Source organism: Grampus griseus (genome assembly GCF_964374135.1).
Source record: "Grampus griseus genome assembly, chromosome: 3".
Taxonomy (NCBI): Eukaryota; Metazoa; Chordata; class Mammalia; order Artiodactyla; family Delphinidae; genus Grampus; species Grampus griseus.
Genome location: NC_139019.1, coordinates 167,728,423 through 167,745,097, shown reverse-complemented (window position 1 = coordinate 167,745,097; position 16,675 = coordinate 167,728,423). Strand labels below are relative to the sequence as shown.

General features: G+C 41.2%; 1 pseudogene across 1 annotated transcript; it reads right to left on the bottom strand.

Annotated features, from left to right (window-relative positions):
* Nucleotides 1-14,843: 14,843 nt before the first annotated feature.
* LOC309819977 (protein kish-A-like) lies at nt 14,844-15,101 on the bottom strand (annotated as a pseudogene). Its single transcript has one exon. The product of its transcript is annotated as a protein kish-A-like (transcript).
* Nucleotides 15,102-16,675: the final 1,574 nt, after the last annotated feature.

The window sequence follows — 16,675 nt, the reverse complement described above, 5'->3', positions numbered from 1 at the left end:
GCACCACGAAATAGAGGAAAGCTTCAAGTGAGCTTTATTAGGGAGCGCTCCCGGGCGAAGTCGCGCCCGGGCGAGGGTTGGGCAAGATTTTATAGGGGAGGAAGGGAAAGGGGTGTGGTGAATCTGGGAGGGCGCAGGGTATTCCTTATTTGGTGGTCTTTTCGGGTATCCTGGGGGACCGTTAGTCCTGCCCCTCGAAAGGCCGGAAGGCTGGGCTGGTTTCAAAGTCCCCAGGTCAGTTCCTGGAACTGGGTGGTCCGGAATGTCGCCAGGGCAGTTTCTGGAACTGGGTGGTCCGGAGAATTTCGTTCTTGCAACCTGTGAATCTGATTGTGTTCCCCTGCCTCGGGCCAGTTGGCCTTACAGCCATCAGGTTTTTCCTTTAAGATTCTTTAATTTCTTACCCAATTCAGCATTATGGTCTGAAAGTCAGAAAGTTGTATTTATCCAAAAGTCCTTTCTATAAATCTTGAAGAGGAAGCATTTTTGTAAAGGCATCAGATTAAAACTATAACCGTCTATAATGACAAGAGACTTAAGAAGGCATGTTTAAAATCTGACTACAATGCAATTGACAAAGAAACTTCGTTACTGCTGTGACATACAACACTTTCAGATAATAACTAGAATTATGACTAATAACATTTTACCAGGACATGTCAGATTTTTAGAAATTCCATATAATTTCTAGAATATCTATATTAGTTAACATTTACCATACAATATAACCTAAGAAGATTTATTACTCATTTGACAATACTTCCCACGTAATTTAACATACCAATTGAACTTAATTAGTTTAATTATTTCCCTTTGGGTTGTTTCAGGGGCCCTTTGAAGCATCCCAAAGTTAGGCAGAGGTCAAAGAAACTTCATTACAATTTGATATGGGAAGTTTTGTAAAAAAAATATCAAAAGGGTGTAAAACGGTCAGATAGGATCATAGGTCACTGTGAAACAATAGTTATTCACTTAGCCAAAGTGACAGTAAAAGATTTCAAAGGCAAATATAGAACAGGTCACTTAAAAGGTAAAGAAACTTAAAATCTGTTATCAGAGGCAGCTCAACATTTTAAGAAAACTTGTCTTCTTAACAAAGATTAAAGCCAAATTCAAGTTTTACACCAGCTTGCTTTTAAAATTCATTTACTCTATTAAATTTATACTTATTATTATTCTATTAAATTTGAGCTTAGTTAATCCTAACCACGCACAAAACTCTTTTCTCGGGGTTCACTTTCCACAAACGTTTCATCACTTAACTTATTTTAGCACAACTCTAATTTCAAGTTGTCGAATATCTGGAGAGATTATTCTTAAATAGACATTCCTAAAATATAAATATACCTAAAAAGTTCACCTAAAGCTCTTATCTCATTTGAATTTTCTTTCCTTAAAATTTTCTTCACATCGAGTTACTTTCCTTGCTGACAAATCTGTAACAGGATTTTATTTAGCTTATGTTAAACTGAGGCAAAATGAAAGTATTATACTTAATGTTGATGACTCTAAAGACATGTCTATATTAATTAGATCAACAAGCAAGCATTCATACCAGGTCTTAATTGAATGCTGAATATGTTCCAGTTCATGTGAACCTGAAATTCATTTAGCTTAATTTCTCTTGTATTTAGAATTGTTCGATTTGTAAGTGCTTACTTTTCCTTAAGGCAATTAAATAGAGCTCATTTACAAATTAACCTCAGCAGTATTATCCAAAGACAAAGACACATACTGAGACACACATCTACCCAGACAGACACAACGAGAGATCTAGCTTCATTTTCTAAACTTAGTCATGAATCAGATATCACAATATAAAACTCACTAGCTAAGAAATAACAGTTGGAATAAGAAAAAATTTAAAAGGCTTCTTCCCGTTTTTTCCTCAGTTTCAGGAATTAGAGATGGTCTAGATGAGATTAGTGTTCCTGAGAGTCCTGGTTTCAAGGCACAGGGAGAGAAAAGCAAGTTCTCCTAGAAGGACTTGTTCCCTCAGGGTCAGAATTCTGAAAAGACATTTTATCAAGCTTGCTTTTTCTAACTGTATATGAAAAAAAAAAAAGAACCAGTTTTGGAATTTTCAAGAGTTTTTCCTAAAACAATTTTCACTGGAGTCCAAAGGATATGGTGGCTGTACAATGTTATAATAAAATATTATCTCTTTCTTAGTTATGGGCTCACAGTTAGAATCTTTCCAGTCAGACAGAATTTGCTCAAGAGGGCTCCACGGTGGAACAGAACCAGAGTTTTTCATTTCACAAGGCAGAATGGCCAACACAAATCACAACACAGAACACAAAGAATAAAACACACAGGCATGGCCGTCCTAATCAGACACTCGCTTAAATACAAGATTGCAATCTCTCAAAAAAACCTCCTACAGAGATACAACCAAGTACTAACAAACAGAGTAAATGGAGCTATCTTGGGTCTTCAAAGATTTCTAAGGGAGGAAAGGAGGCCAAGTTGAAAGAGGAGGGGAAGGATGGGGGACGTAGGGGTGGCCTTACGAACGTCTCCTGCCACCTGCAGACGCCCAGGCATTACAGAACTGTCCCCTGGGCTTCTAGGAAAGGAGGATAGGAACTCAGCCCTACCAGAAACCAGAAACCAGAAACTAGATACCAGATACGGTACCAGATACCAGATCAGAATTAGTTCTTTGCCGACGAGGTGATCAGGCTCTGACTCTCAGGTCAGGCTGAGGCCCTCCAACCAGACTCCAGCATCCAGCAGGACAGAAGAAACAAAGGGTAGGATAGGAGGGGTTGAAAAGAGGAAAGGGAGAGGGAAAGGGAAAGAGAGTCAATAAAGTCTCTTGCTCCTTACTTGGTTGGGGCACTCTGGTCAGTCGTCCACGTCAGGAGGAGACCAGGGGGACAAAGGGTCCCGGTTGCGGCCACTGGGTCTGGTCCGTTGGCGGGCGAGCTGGTCCCCAGGTACTCTGAGTGGTCAGGATGTTTGTCGTAGTGAAGAAGGGGCCCCACCAGAGTCGCCATTTGTTGCAGGAAGGGGACACCTTCCAGGGCCCGAGAGCGGGCTCTTGTCTAACGCTTGGAAATGAATTGTCCAAGGACACACACGTGCCAACAAAGCAAGAGACCTTATTGGGTTAGGTGCGCCCCGGGGGGGAGAGCAGCAGGGTAAGGGAACCCAGGAGGACTGCTCTGCCACATGGCTCGCAGTCTCGGGTTTGATGATGACGGGGTTAGTTTCCAGGTTGTCTCTGGCCAATCACTCTGACTCAGGGTCTTTCCTGGTGGTGCGTGCATCGCTCCGCCAAGATGGATTCCAGCGAGGATTCTGGGAGTTTTGTAGGACATATGGACTGGTGTCTGTATCCTCTCTCCTTTTGACCTTTGTTGAATTCTTCCAGTTAGTGGTAGCTTGTTAGTTCCACGTTCCTTACCAGGACCTCCTGTGGTAAGATAACTCAGGCAAGTGGCTACTATCTTGGCTGGCCAGGGTGGGTGGTTTTGGTCAGTGTCTCCCCCAACAATATCACAATATCACACTTCCCTTTTAGCCCCAACTCCAATGCCATCATGATGGGAGTTAAGCCTGCAATATATGAATGGGGGGTGGGGAGGGAGGACACACATTCAGTTCATAACAAGGGTTTTTTCTTTTTTACCTGCTGGTTCTTTTTTTTCCCTGTTGGTTCTTCTTTTCCTTTTGGTTCTTTTAACAGGCAGTTCTAGTGTTCTACAAGCCCAGCTGCCTATGATTTCTGGCCTTCATTTATTATTTCTCTCTCTGTGAATTCTCCATTCTCTTTCTCATGCCTGAGCATAGCTTTGGGGGCCGCTCGACTTCCAATTTGTTAGCAGAAAAATGTTTTAACTGCTACTCGAGAGCACTGGCTAGTGCATGTGAGATAAATTCTCTTAATTACAAAACCCAAATCACAGGGTCTTAAAAACTGAGATATAATTTACATAATTACAAGTAAAGCTCAAAGAGCATTGACAAATGCCTTTACCTGTGTAACCCACATTCTTTTTGTTAACGAATTGGTCACCCGGACCAGTGCCAGGTCCTAGCCTAAACTCCTTTTCGGTTCTTGTATGGGCTTTTCCAGTTGTCATAACAATTGTCAACTGTCATGGTGCTGGTGGGTGTGTCATTTGCATACTAATGTATCACAGTGAGCATATAGGAGGCTCAAGGTCTATCTTGAAGTCAAATCTTCTGACATCTTGGGCCTAGCTGGTTCTAACCAGTGCTTGTTTCTCTATTTGCAGCTGCCTCTTGAAACTTAGACAAGAGCAACTGGTTTCCGTTGGAGGAAGAGGCAAGGGTGTAATTCTGGGACAACAGCCTTGGTAACACTTTCCCCATTTAGATCATTTCCATCAGTCCAGAAATTTCCTTATGTGCCCCTCCCAAGTCAATATCCCCAGTTGTAATCAATGTTCTGATACCTATTACAATCCATAAACATTGTCTTTTTTTTTTTTAAATGGGATCTTAGTTCCCCAACCGGGGATTGAACCCAGGCCCCCTGCAGTGGAAGCGTGGAGTCCTAACCACTGGACCGCCAGGGAAGTCCCGACATTGTCTATTCTTGAACTTCTGATAATGTGGAGATATATAGTGTGTATTTTTTTTTTTTTTTTTTGGTCTGGCTTCTGTCACTGAAAATAATGTTTCTGAGTTTCATCCAAGTTCTGTGTAGCTGTAGTTCATTCTTTTTTTTAAAACTGTCAAATAACATTTCATTATATGAATGGAGCACAGTCTGTTTACGCACTCCCCAGGTGATGGACATTTGCGTTGTTTCCCATTTTTGCATATTATAAGTAAAACTGCTACAAAAATCGTTGAGCAAGTGTCTGCGAACGCATGTTCATTTCTTTCAGGGAAATACCTAGAAGTGGAATTATCGGTGATAGGGTTAAGGCAAATTAATTTTATGAGACCAAAATAGAAACAAAAACTTGAAAACACATACATACATTTGTACGTCAGTTAAAGAAATGTTGGCACCCATATGTTACTATATTTATGCAACCACGTGAATGATTTGTGACATCCCTTCTCATTTAATAAAAAAAGTTTCATTCTGGTAATAGACGCATAATATTTATTATCTTAACCATTTTAAAGTGTACAGTCCAGCGGTGTTAAGTTCATTCATCTTGTTGTACAACCATTACCATCACCCATCTCCAGAACGCTTTTCATCTCCTATCCTTCCTGCTTTACATTCACATCTTCCCTTTCCCTGGGTAGCTTGAACTTTCTGGGGGTGACTTAGAAACGGTGAAAATCTAAAAATTCTCTGCAATGACAGTTTTCCTTTTTCATTACTTTCCTGCATCTCTCTTTTTTCCTTTTGAGTGGTTCCCCCTAACTCTCTTTCTCATAATATATTCTGTCCATTTGTTTCTTTTTCTCTTATTACCTCGTGCCCCATCCCCTGATTCAGATCTTCTGCTAAAAATTGAACACATGTTATAACTATTCCAGGCTTAAAAGACACAACCATGAGGGAGTTTCTATGCCTGGCTAACTACAAGAAAAATCTGGAGAGCTTTAAATAACACAGAGACTTGGGGGTCACCTGAGACCTGACCTATTGATTTGGAATTTCTGGGTGTGAGACTCAGGAATATGTCTTTTGACAATTTGCTGAATGTGGTAGGCGGAATTTTAAGACCACCCCTGATGACCCTGGACTTCGTATAATTCCCTCTCCTGTGCATATGTTGGGATATCACCCTCCCATGATTATATTATGTGGTAAAAGGGGTTTTGCAGATTTTGCTCAGTTGACTTGGAGTGAATCAAAAGAGAGATTGTCCAAGGGGGCCTGAACTAATCACACAAGTTCTCCCTTCCTCCCTCCCTCCCTTCCTTCCTTCTAAAGCTTCAAAAATTTTTTTATTGTGAAACGTACAGTAAGCCATTTACAAGCCCCAAAGCACCAGAATTAAGGAAAACACGTAACTTTTAAAAAATTTATTTTATTTGTTTATTTTTGGCTGCATTGGGTCTTCGTTGCTGCGTGCGGGCTTTCTCTAGTTGCTGCAAGCGGGGGCTACTCTTCGTTGTGGTGCGCGGGCTTCTCATTGCGGTGGCTTCTCTTGTTGCGGAGCATGGGCTCTAGGCATGTGGGCATCAGTAGTTGTGGCTCGTGGGCTCAGTAGTTGTGGCTCGCAGGCTCTAGAGTGCGGGCTCAGTAGTCGTGGCTATGTTTGTTGCTTTGTTGCTCCACAGCATGTGGGATCTTCCTGGACCAGGGATTGAACCCGTGTCCCCTGCATTGGCAGGCAGATTCTTAACCACTGCACTACCATGGAAGTCTCCGGAGAACATATAATTTTTATACACACATTTTTCGTACAAAAGGTTGATCTTTATAGGAATTTAAAATAAATAATCTGAAAATCAGCATCACTGATTGCAAAATAGGTATCTTGCTCTTTGACTATCTAAAGGTGACCAGCTTTCTATGTAGCTAAAAGAGGAGCCGTTTGACATCTGTTCCGAGCCTGGATGGTGTGTCTCTGGCGGAGATTTCTCACTCTCTCCATAAGATACCATTCCATGGTGTCCCAATGTGTTTTTCTTTGGTTTAATGAAATCTGTGTCAAGGACTCCATTTCAGAAATGTCATTTAATTGTGAGGTTCTAGGCAAACAGCTTGAGGTGACCCATTCGTTTTGGCACCTGGACACTCCTTTATTACATGGATGTCGAGCATGTTCTAAATCATCATGTATCTCCTTCTCTAGGAACCACCTTCTAGATGCATCTTTATTTTTTTTTTAATTTTTACTTATTTATTTATTTGGCTGCTTTGGGTCCCAGTTGTGGTGCGCGGGCTTCTGTAGTTGTGACGTGCAGGCTCCAGAGCAGGTGGGGTTCAGTAGTTGCGGCATGCGGGCTTAGTTGCCCCACGGCATGTGGGATCTTAGTTCCCTGACCAGGGATTGAACCCGTGTTCCCTGCACTGCAAGATGGATTCTTAACCACTGGACCACCAGGGAAGTCCCTAGGCATCTACGGACTTTAAATCTAGATCTAGAAGTCAGAGATGGAGAAAGTCGGAAGCCAGAGAGATTCAGCACTTGAGAAGGATTCAGCCTGTCCTGGTTGGCTTTGAAGATGAAGGGGGTCATGTGGAAAAAATCCTGAGAACATCTTCAAGCTGAGAGTGACACCTGGCCAACCATGAGGTTACTGTGGGCTGGGCATTGATTCCCCTTATCTCCCTTTCTGCCAGGTCACCTTATGTTAAGAACATTTTATCTAAAACTTGGGAAAAAAGCAGATACATGGCTGTAATGTCCTCTCAGTATCATTGCTTCACATGTGTGTCAGTGGGGTTCCCTAGGAAGTGGAGGCTGCGACTGAGTCAGGATCATTATTGAGAGAGAATGACTCACAAATGTACATGAGAAGGAAGCAGGATTGGGCAGACAGAACCTCAGACTGCAATCCGGAACTGACCAAGTTCCAGCCAAGCCAATGTAGAACTTGGAAGTGAAGATGACTTACTAAGGAGTGCCACCTTGGTCAGAAGACCTAGTGCTGTTGCTGTATCATCATGGCTGGGCTGCCGAGGAAGAATGACATCTGGGGCAGATCCTGAAGGCGTCGACAGCTGGAAGCTCTCAGGGAACTGCATTTCTTGAAGCTGAATGGCAGATTCTTTAGAGAGATCTCAGAGGTATATCTTGACAAGCTTATTCAAAATCTATCTAATCATCTAGAAAAATGCATCTTTAAAATCACGGATTGAGCTTTAATTGACATAGAGTAAAATTCATGCTTTTTAGGTGTACTTTTTTTTTAAATAGACTTTTTTGACTAAATTCTTTTTTTTTTGCGGTACGCGGGCCTCTCACTGCTGTGGCCTCTCCCGTGGCGGAGCACAGGCTCCGGACGCGCAGGCTCAGCGGCCACGGCTCACGGGCCCAGCCGCTCCGCGGCATGTGGGATCTTCCTGGACTGGGGCACGAACCCGCGTCCCCAGCACCGGCAGGCGGACTCTCAACCACTGCGCCACCAGGGAAGCCCCTTGACTAAATATTTTTTAAAATTAATTTTTATTGGGGTATAGTTGATTTATTATGTGGTGTTAATTTCTGCTGTACAGCAAGGGGAGTCAGTTATACATATACATATGTATACATACGTATACATATATCCATTCTTTTTTAGATTTTTCTCCCATCTAGGTCATTACAGAATACTCAGTAGACTTCCCTGAGCTGTACAGTAAGTTCTTATTAGTTATCTATTTTATTATATATAGTAGTGTGTATATGTCAATCCCAATCTCCCCATTTATCCCTCCCCCCATCCCCCTTGGTAACCATAAGTTTGTTTTCTACATCTGTGATTCTGTTTTGTAAATAGGTTCATTTGTACCATTTTTTTTAGATTCCACATATAAGTGATATCATATGATATTTGTCTTTCTCTGTCTTACTTCACTCAGTCTGACAATGTCTAGGTCCATCCATGTTGCTGCAAATGGCATTAGTTTGTTCCTTTTTATGGCTGAGTAATATTATATATATATAAAAAGTAATATCATATATAAATATATATATACCACATCTTCTTTATCCATTCATCCGTTGATGGACATTTAGGTTGTTTCCATGTCCTGGCTATTGTAAATAGTGCTGCAATGAACATTGGGGTGCATGTATCTTTTTGAACTATGGTTTTCTGCAGATATACGCCTAGGAGTGGGATTGCTGGATCATATGGTAGCTCTATTTTTAGTTTTTCCAGGAACCTCCATACCATTCTCCATAGTGGCTGTACCAATTTATATTCCCACCTAAAAAAATAGACTTTATATTTTTAGAGCAGTTTTAGGTTCACAGCAAAACTGAGCAGAAAGTGGAGAGTTTCCATATACTCCTGGCCCTCACACATGCACAGCCACCTCCACTAATGACATTCCCCACAGCTGGACTCCAGTGTTGTACAAATGGTATAGAGTAACACATACACACCATTACAGTATCGTGCAGAATAGTTTCATTTCCCTAAAACTCCTCTGTGCTTTGCCTATGCATTCCTTCCTCTCCGGCAGTATTTGTAATATGAAAATACATAGTTGTGTAACTACTTATCCATCACCTCTCCATAGAAAACCCTGTGACCTTTAGCTGTCACTTCCCCATTCTCTCTCTTCCCACCTACTGGGAACCACAAATCTACTTTTTGTCCATATAGATTTGCCTCTTCCGGACATTTCATATAAATGGACTCATACAATATGTGGTCTTTTGTGTCTGGCTTCTCTCACTGAGCATCATGTTGTCAAGCTTCATCCATGTTGTAGTGACTGTAGTGTTTCATTCCTTTTTACGCCTGAATGATATCCCCTTGTATGGATGTAGCACATATTGTTTCTCCTTTCATCAATTAATGGACATTTGGGTTGTTTCCACTTTTTGGCTCTTATGAATAATACTTCTACAGGGCTTCCCTGGTGGCGCAGTGGTTGAGAGTCCGCCTGCCGATGCAGGGGACACGGGTTCGTGCCCCGGTCCGGGAAGATCCCACATGCCGCGGAGCGGCTGGGCCCGTGAGCAATGGCTGCTGAGCCTGCGCGTCCGGAACCTGTGCTCCGCAGCGGGAGAGGCCACAACAGTGAGAGGCCCGCGTACCGCAAAAAAAAAAAAAAAAAAAAAAAAAAAAAATACTTCTACAGATATTCATGTATAAGCATTAGTCACTTTTGTACCTATTAGAGAATTCATTTTAGGATTTCTTTGACTGACTGTATAAAGTATGTCCTTGAATTTGAACCTGCCTTACCATTTCGCCTGTTCCTTCATGAATGAATGAATGGAACAAAATCTTCAATATGTGTTCATTTTATGTTAGTAAGACCATCCTGGTTTTCACTTTTTGAAAATCATACTTGAACTCTTCACTGAAGGCCACATGTCGTCTCCTGTAGCCCTTTGCTACAACTAGAGCAAAACTGGGTTCTAGTAATTGCTTCTTCCCCTAGCCCTATGGACTCCTACTCTTCCTGGTGGGTTCCCTTAACACTGTCCACACTGTTGAACAGGGTCTCTTTTCTGAACGCCGCGAACGTGCTATTTGTTTCCTGGCTCATCTGACTGATGCTGATACCGCAGGGAACATTATGGGATACGGTTCACACTGTATCCTCAGAAGATACACAGTAGTGCATAACAGGTTTTCATTAAATATTCGTAGAATGAATAAATCAAAGGGCACAATAAGACACACAATTTGAAGGTTCTTGAAGGCTCCTTAACTATTCAATGCTATGAGTTGGCAGTATTGAATTGTATCTGAAGGTTAGAAAATCCTCTTACCCTTTGTGTTATGGAAAACTACTAACTGCAAGGACCACCCTTTCTCACATGACTTAGGTAAGACCCACAGATGTCCCCTTTGTTTATCTGTAACAAGGCCAGATGTGGACCCTTCAAGTTCCCATTCTTTGCCTCATACGTGATTAGCTGAACTGCATATCCCCAGTGATCAATTGGAAAAAGCTGCTTTTAAACCAAATGTTGGTTAAGCTCCTTTCCTTCCTGCAGGTCCCTGAACTTTGGCCACAATCTCACCTGAGCCAGTAGACAGCATCTCCTGAGAACAGGAAGACCTCTGATCTGCCATCTCATTACACCCTCTTTTCATCCCTTTTCCCTAACTCTAGAAAGCTCAGTTCCTTCTAGTATTCCTATAAAAGAAAATATTTTGAAAAGACTCTTGAGACACTTGGAAGACCTTATGCGGGATCTGGGTGTTCTTCAGTGCAGTAGGTCCCCCTGCCCTATTTCAATATGTTCCCCTTTTCCCTCGAAGAATCCTTCTGAATAAAGTCTCTCCTTACTAAGTCTGGCTTTGTTTTTTATTTGACAGAGTAATGGTCTGTGTGCTTAGCCAGACATATATGGTGTAGGGGAGGAAAAATTCTCTACCTTCTTTGGGGTATTATTTCTAGCAGTTTTAATTCCATATATTAATTAAAAATCTTAACTCTTATAAACCTTAATTTCTAGTGAAAACTAGGAAGAAAGCAATTATGAACTGTCTGTTATATACCAACCATTCTGTAGATTAACAAATTTATGAATATACTATTTCATACTTCTAGAAGCACAGACTTCCTCAGTGTACAGTTTTTCAGTGTGGCACAACACGTGTTTACGAAAAGACCTCCAAAATCTTTAGTTTGGATGGGAAGCCCAAAGCAGGTAAACTTAAATTTAGCAATTAATATTTTAGTACATTACCTTATTTGTTTTTTAAAACTTTTATTTATTTTTATTTTATTTTTTGGCTGCACCACGTGGCTTGTGGGATCTCAGCTCCCCAACCAGGGACTGAACCCAGGCCCTTGGCAGTGAAAGTGAAGAGTCCTAACCACTGGATCGCCAGGGAACTCCCACATTATCTCATTTGGAAATGATCTGGATAGTCAATGAATAACCATCATTTAACTTAACTTAGTAGCACTTTAAAGTTACCAAAAAGATTTTGGAAACTGTTTTAAATTAGGCCTATCTTATAAAACATCATCCTTGTTGAAAAGTTTATTTATAAATTTCATGTCACATTTATTCAGTTTGCTCATTCTCAACAGCTATGTTTACATTACTCAGGAAAATTTCATAAAACATTAGACAAAGTTAGCCATCATTCTATTTTTCTTGCTGACAAATTTAGTAATATATATATATATATTAGGCAAACATTCAATACGATAGTGCTGGGAATCTCCCAGAGATTCCCAGACTTCTAAAAGTCTGTTTGCACACGAGGAGAGAATGTGCAAGTTTTCTGTCTGTTTTCAGCACGTATTTGAGCCTGAGAGTTCACATGGCATGTCAGTCTAAAGAAAGCACGGGCATGTCTGAACTTGCCTACTTTCGGGGAGCGGGTGGGTGGGCCCAACCTCTCTGGGTCTATTTGCATAACGACAATGAACAGTCCTTACAACACAGAGTGGTAAGGGAGGAAAGAGCAATGCGACTGTAATATCATCCTGTGATAAGGGGAGAGAAGAGGAGAGTCTGCCCCAGATATGCCAGCATGGATTTTTGCTTTCTCTGGGTCTTGTGTGACCCCCATGGGAACAGATAGAATATGAGGAAGAATTCATAGATCAGTTTTTCGAAGACCGAACCCCCCTGCTAACCTCTCTTAGAATGCCATGTTGGGGGAAATCCCAACTTCCAGTAGTTTTAAGTCTCACAGATTTTAACTCCTCCAGCGCTGTGCCTCTGCACATTTCTGGGTTCACCAAGAAAGGGACCCCGTTCATAGGTGCATCCCATACACGTTCACAGAAATGCAGAGTGTGGAGACTCTCTGGGATCTTGCATCATACTGAGGGATGTGGTTACCCCAACTGGGGAAATTTGAGTTATTTTTCTTCAAATGATTTCATTTGGTTTCAAGGGCTGGAGAGGTTTACAGGAAATACAGTATATATACCTATGCCAGCATGGTCTTTGAGTCATGTATATGGTGAATTTTAAAGACATATATGTTTTCTTGCTCAGATTAACAAACGTTCAGCCTTTTATTTTATTATCATCAAAAGAACATGCAGAGAATGTTAAAATCATGAAACACAGAGTCAGATAATTTGGGTTCAAATCCTGACACTGTCGGTTACTAGCTGGTGACTGTGGACAAATCTTTAAACCTCTCTGAGCCTGTTTCCTTGTCTGTATAATGGGAAAATAAGGGCATCAGGATAACTAAGTTGTTGTAAGCAGTGGGGTATGCACCATAGAGCCAGACTGCCTGAGTTTGAATCCCAGCTCTGCCTCTTCCTAGCTGTGTGATTTCTGGCAAGTTACTTAACTTCTCTGTGCCACAGTTTGCTATCTGCAAAATGGCAGTGACAGCACAAGTACATACATCACTGAATTGTTGTAAGTGTTAAAGACGGTAATAATGTACGTAAAATGTTAAACACCAGCGTAACGCTGTATAAGTTTTGCTGTTATTATTATAAGGCATGTAACATTTTTCCACAGTAGTACTTCAGTAAATATTTGAGCCAGGCTCAAGGTGTGGGCTGAAAGGGCAAGGGCTGAGAGAAAAAAGGGAACTGGGACAGGAGGGTAATGACATCATTCCAGGAGGAAGCGGGCCAGAGGAGTCATTCACAGGACAGCTTTCAGAAGTTGTGGAGTTTCATGAGAATTTCAGGCTGGGGACCATTTCCCTCAAGGTCCTAAGTTCTAAATCTCTCTGAAGAGAGCTATTCTGCCCATTGCTTCTTTTTTTCTTTCTTAAAAAAAAAAAAAGCTTTATTCTTTTTATCTTTATGGGGAATTAATAGCTGACAACAACATCTAATCAATACTATCTCTAATGGTTAATTTTAAAAAAATATTTCTTTAATTGGCTGCACCAGCTCTTAGTTGTGGTATGCAGGATCTTTGTTGCCCTGTGTGGGATTTTTAGTTGCAGCATGTGGGCTGTAGTTGCAGCATGTGGGTTTAGTCTAGTTTTAGTTGCAGCATGTGGGTTCCCTGACCAGGGATTGAACCTTGGCCTCCTGCAGTGGGAGTGCAGAGTCTTAGCCACTGGACCAGCAGGGAAGTCCCTGTCAAGGGCACTTTTTAGCTAAGAAGTTCTCCTTAGCTTTGTAATTTTAACTGAATTCTGGTTGAACCTTAAGAAACTTAACCATACATGTGTAATAACTGTTCTGCTACAAACTTTATGTCACATTTCCCATGTTCCTCTTACCTCGATGAAAATTACTGAAGGTCTTCCTTTATCATCAAAGCTCAAAGAGATGTATGCCATGGCATATGGTAAGTACATATGAAAACTCTTTATCATCACTTACTAAGTTACACAAGATTCCAGTTCAAGTTGACAGACAAAACATAAACTAGATTTAAAGTGCTGTATTAAAAAACAAAAACACCCTTTGCATTTTGGGGTAATTAACACGTAGAGACCTAAGCACGTAGCCTTATTCAGAGGACGACAGCTGCTCAAATTCATGCTTAAGGCATTTTTATCCATACCTAACCGGAGGTTTCAGAGACGATAACACCAGTCAGGTATTCTGAATTCTTTCATATTAGATAGGAACATCTTCTCAATAGTACCCTTCAAGTCACATCTCATTTATCTTCCTTCTTAAGAACTGCATAGGCTTATTTTAAATAGTTTAAACACCTGTAATAAACGACAGTCGGCTAAAAGTAGAGGTACTCTGGTCAATGCTCAAAATGATGTGGCCAGCGGAAAAGCCAGCATTATTAAATATGAATGCAAGCCTTACCAACACAAACGGAACCTTTCTTTTTTCAATAAAAAAGCTAGTCCAAAAAAGGTCTCAGTCCATAAAGATTTCTTGTTTCCAAATCACAGTGAAAGGAACTTGAGCAGTTGACCAATTTTGTTTTCTACCATGTGTCTTAAAGATACCTCACTAAAAACTGGTACCTGATACAACAGAATGACATATGCAGAATGTAATATTGTAGTACAGGACTGGGGTTGATTGGTACAGACATATTTCCACTCTGATTATTAAATGGTTACCTCCTAATTATTTATATAGTTGTCATTGGTTTTTGTTTTTGTTTTTTTCTGGCTGCGCAGCTCCGCATGCGGAATCTTAGTTCCCTGACCAGGGATAGAACCCATGCCTCCTGCAGTGGGAGCATGGAGTCTTAACCACTGAACCTCCAGGGAAGTCCCCCTAATTATTTATATAGAACATTGGTCCAATAACAAAGGCAGAGAACAGCAGCTAGAACTTTATCTCATTCAATGTTCAGAGATAAAAGGGTTAACCATTCTTTCCATTCTTTTCTGCAGATAACTCCTTTTTTGCTTCTTATTTAAATCTGATGGCCACTGAATTCTGGCATTTTTCCAAGCTCCTGTACGAAGAGGATGCTGAAAGCCATCACAATACAGCATCCGGAAACATAAGGCTTCTTCTGTTCACCGATTCTGGCACACTTCCAAAATATACCCAACAACCCAGTTTTATTTCTGTCCAGGAGACTGGATGCCAAGAATCGGATACAAGCACAGGCACATATAAGCAGCAAGACTACAGTCAACAGACTCTAAACATTGAAAACGGCAGACATAGTGAGGCCGGCAGAGCCTCAGCCACATCCTTCCATTGCTTCTTCATGCTCTATTTCTCTTGCGTGGGCTTTTCCGACTTAAAGGAAGACACACCACCTAAGAGTTGTGAGTTTAAATTTTCTTCGGGGTCTTACTGAGGACTATAGCCCCAGGAGACAGCTACTCAGTTAGCTCTGAGGAAAATGCTCTGAAGAGGCAGGGGGGAATGCCAGTTTATACGTGATTTTTGGCTAGGGAATACATTCGGTCAAGTATACATCTTGGTAAAAGATTACTGCTAGTCACAAAGAACAAATATCTCAAGTTAATGCATTTAGTGCTCTTCTGTGTATGGGAAGATGCAAGAATCTGGAATCATTTAAATGCTTCCTGAGATATATATCTAAATATCTAAGGCCTGCTTGTCCAAAGCATGGAGTGTCTCACCCTGTTCTCCATCCTGAATTCCTCTCAGGGTGTACACTTGGTCAGCAACTGCGGTAGGTTACGGCTTCATACTTGTAGAAATGGGTGGCGAGCAAACGCTTTGTTCATTATTTACATACTTCCCTGCTTTAATCTCTTTTTCTTCTTTCCTTCCTTCCTTCCCTCTTTTTTAAATTAATAATGTATTTATTTATTTATTTTCCCATTACACTTGAATTAAGAGCGATTTCTTAACTCCACAGACATTTCTCATAATCCAGAAGTTCCCTTTGTAATTTCTAGATGATTTTATTTTCACTAAAAGCATATATTTGGAATACCTCATTACAGGATGGGGTTGATGGATAAAGAACAATTTTTTAGACCATGCTCTAAAATTAACTTTATTACAGTAAGCTATACTTTGTGTGTAAATCACTGGAATTTGTGGTGATTCCTCTCTCCCCGGCCAGGTCCAGAGTCATTGACGCCTAAAGCTGGAGGTCATGTGGTCCAGTCCTTTTATATAGTAAAAACTGAGACCAGAGATAGAGGGATTTTCATTGGAGTAAAAATTGCTTCAGGGACTTCCCTGGTGGTGCAATGGTTAAGAATCCGCCTGCCAGTGCAGGGGACACGGGTTCAAGCCCTGGTCCGGGAAGTTCCCACATGCCGCTGAGCAACGAAGCAAGTGTGCCGCAACTACTGAGCCTGTGCTCTAGAGCCCGCGAGCCACAACTACGGACGCCCGCGTGCCTAGAGCCTGTGCTCCACAGCAAGAGAAGGCACGACAATGAGAAGCCCACGCACCACAATGAAGAGTTGCCCCCATTCGTCGCAGCTAGAGAAAGCCCACGCAGAAACGAAGACCCAATGCAGCCAAAAATAAATAAATTTATTAAACAAAATTGCTTCGATATTTCCCAATAGGGAACACTATAAAATGAAACAGTAATAGAAGAGGCTAACAAACAGCAAAAGAGTCCAATTTTTGTTTTATCTTCCTCCCTAATTTCTCTGCCTCCTTTCAACTCCCTTGCTGTGGTGAAATTCTCAAAAGCTGAGGAAAAAGAGGAAAGAAAGGGCGAAATAAAAACTGGGTTTTTATTTTATTTTTTTTAAACTGGGTTTTTGATTCCTGAAAAATGGAAACTTGTATATGGTAGGT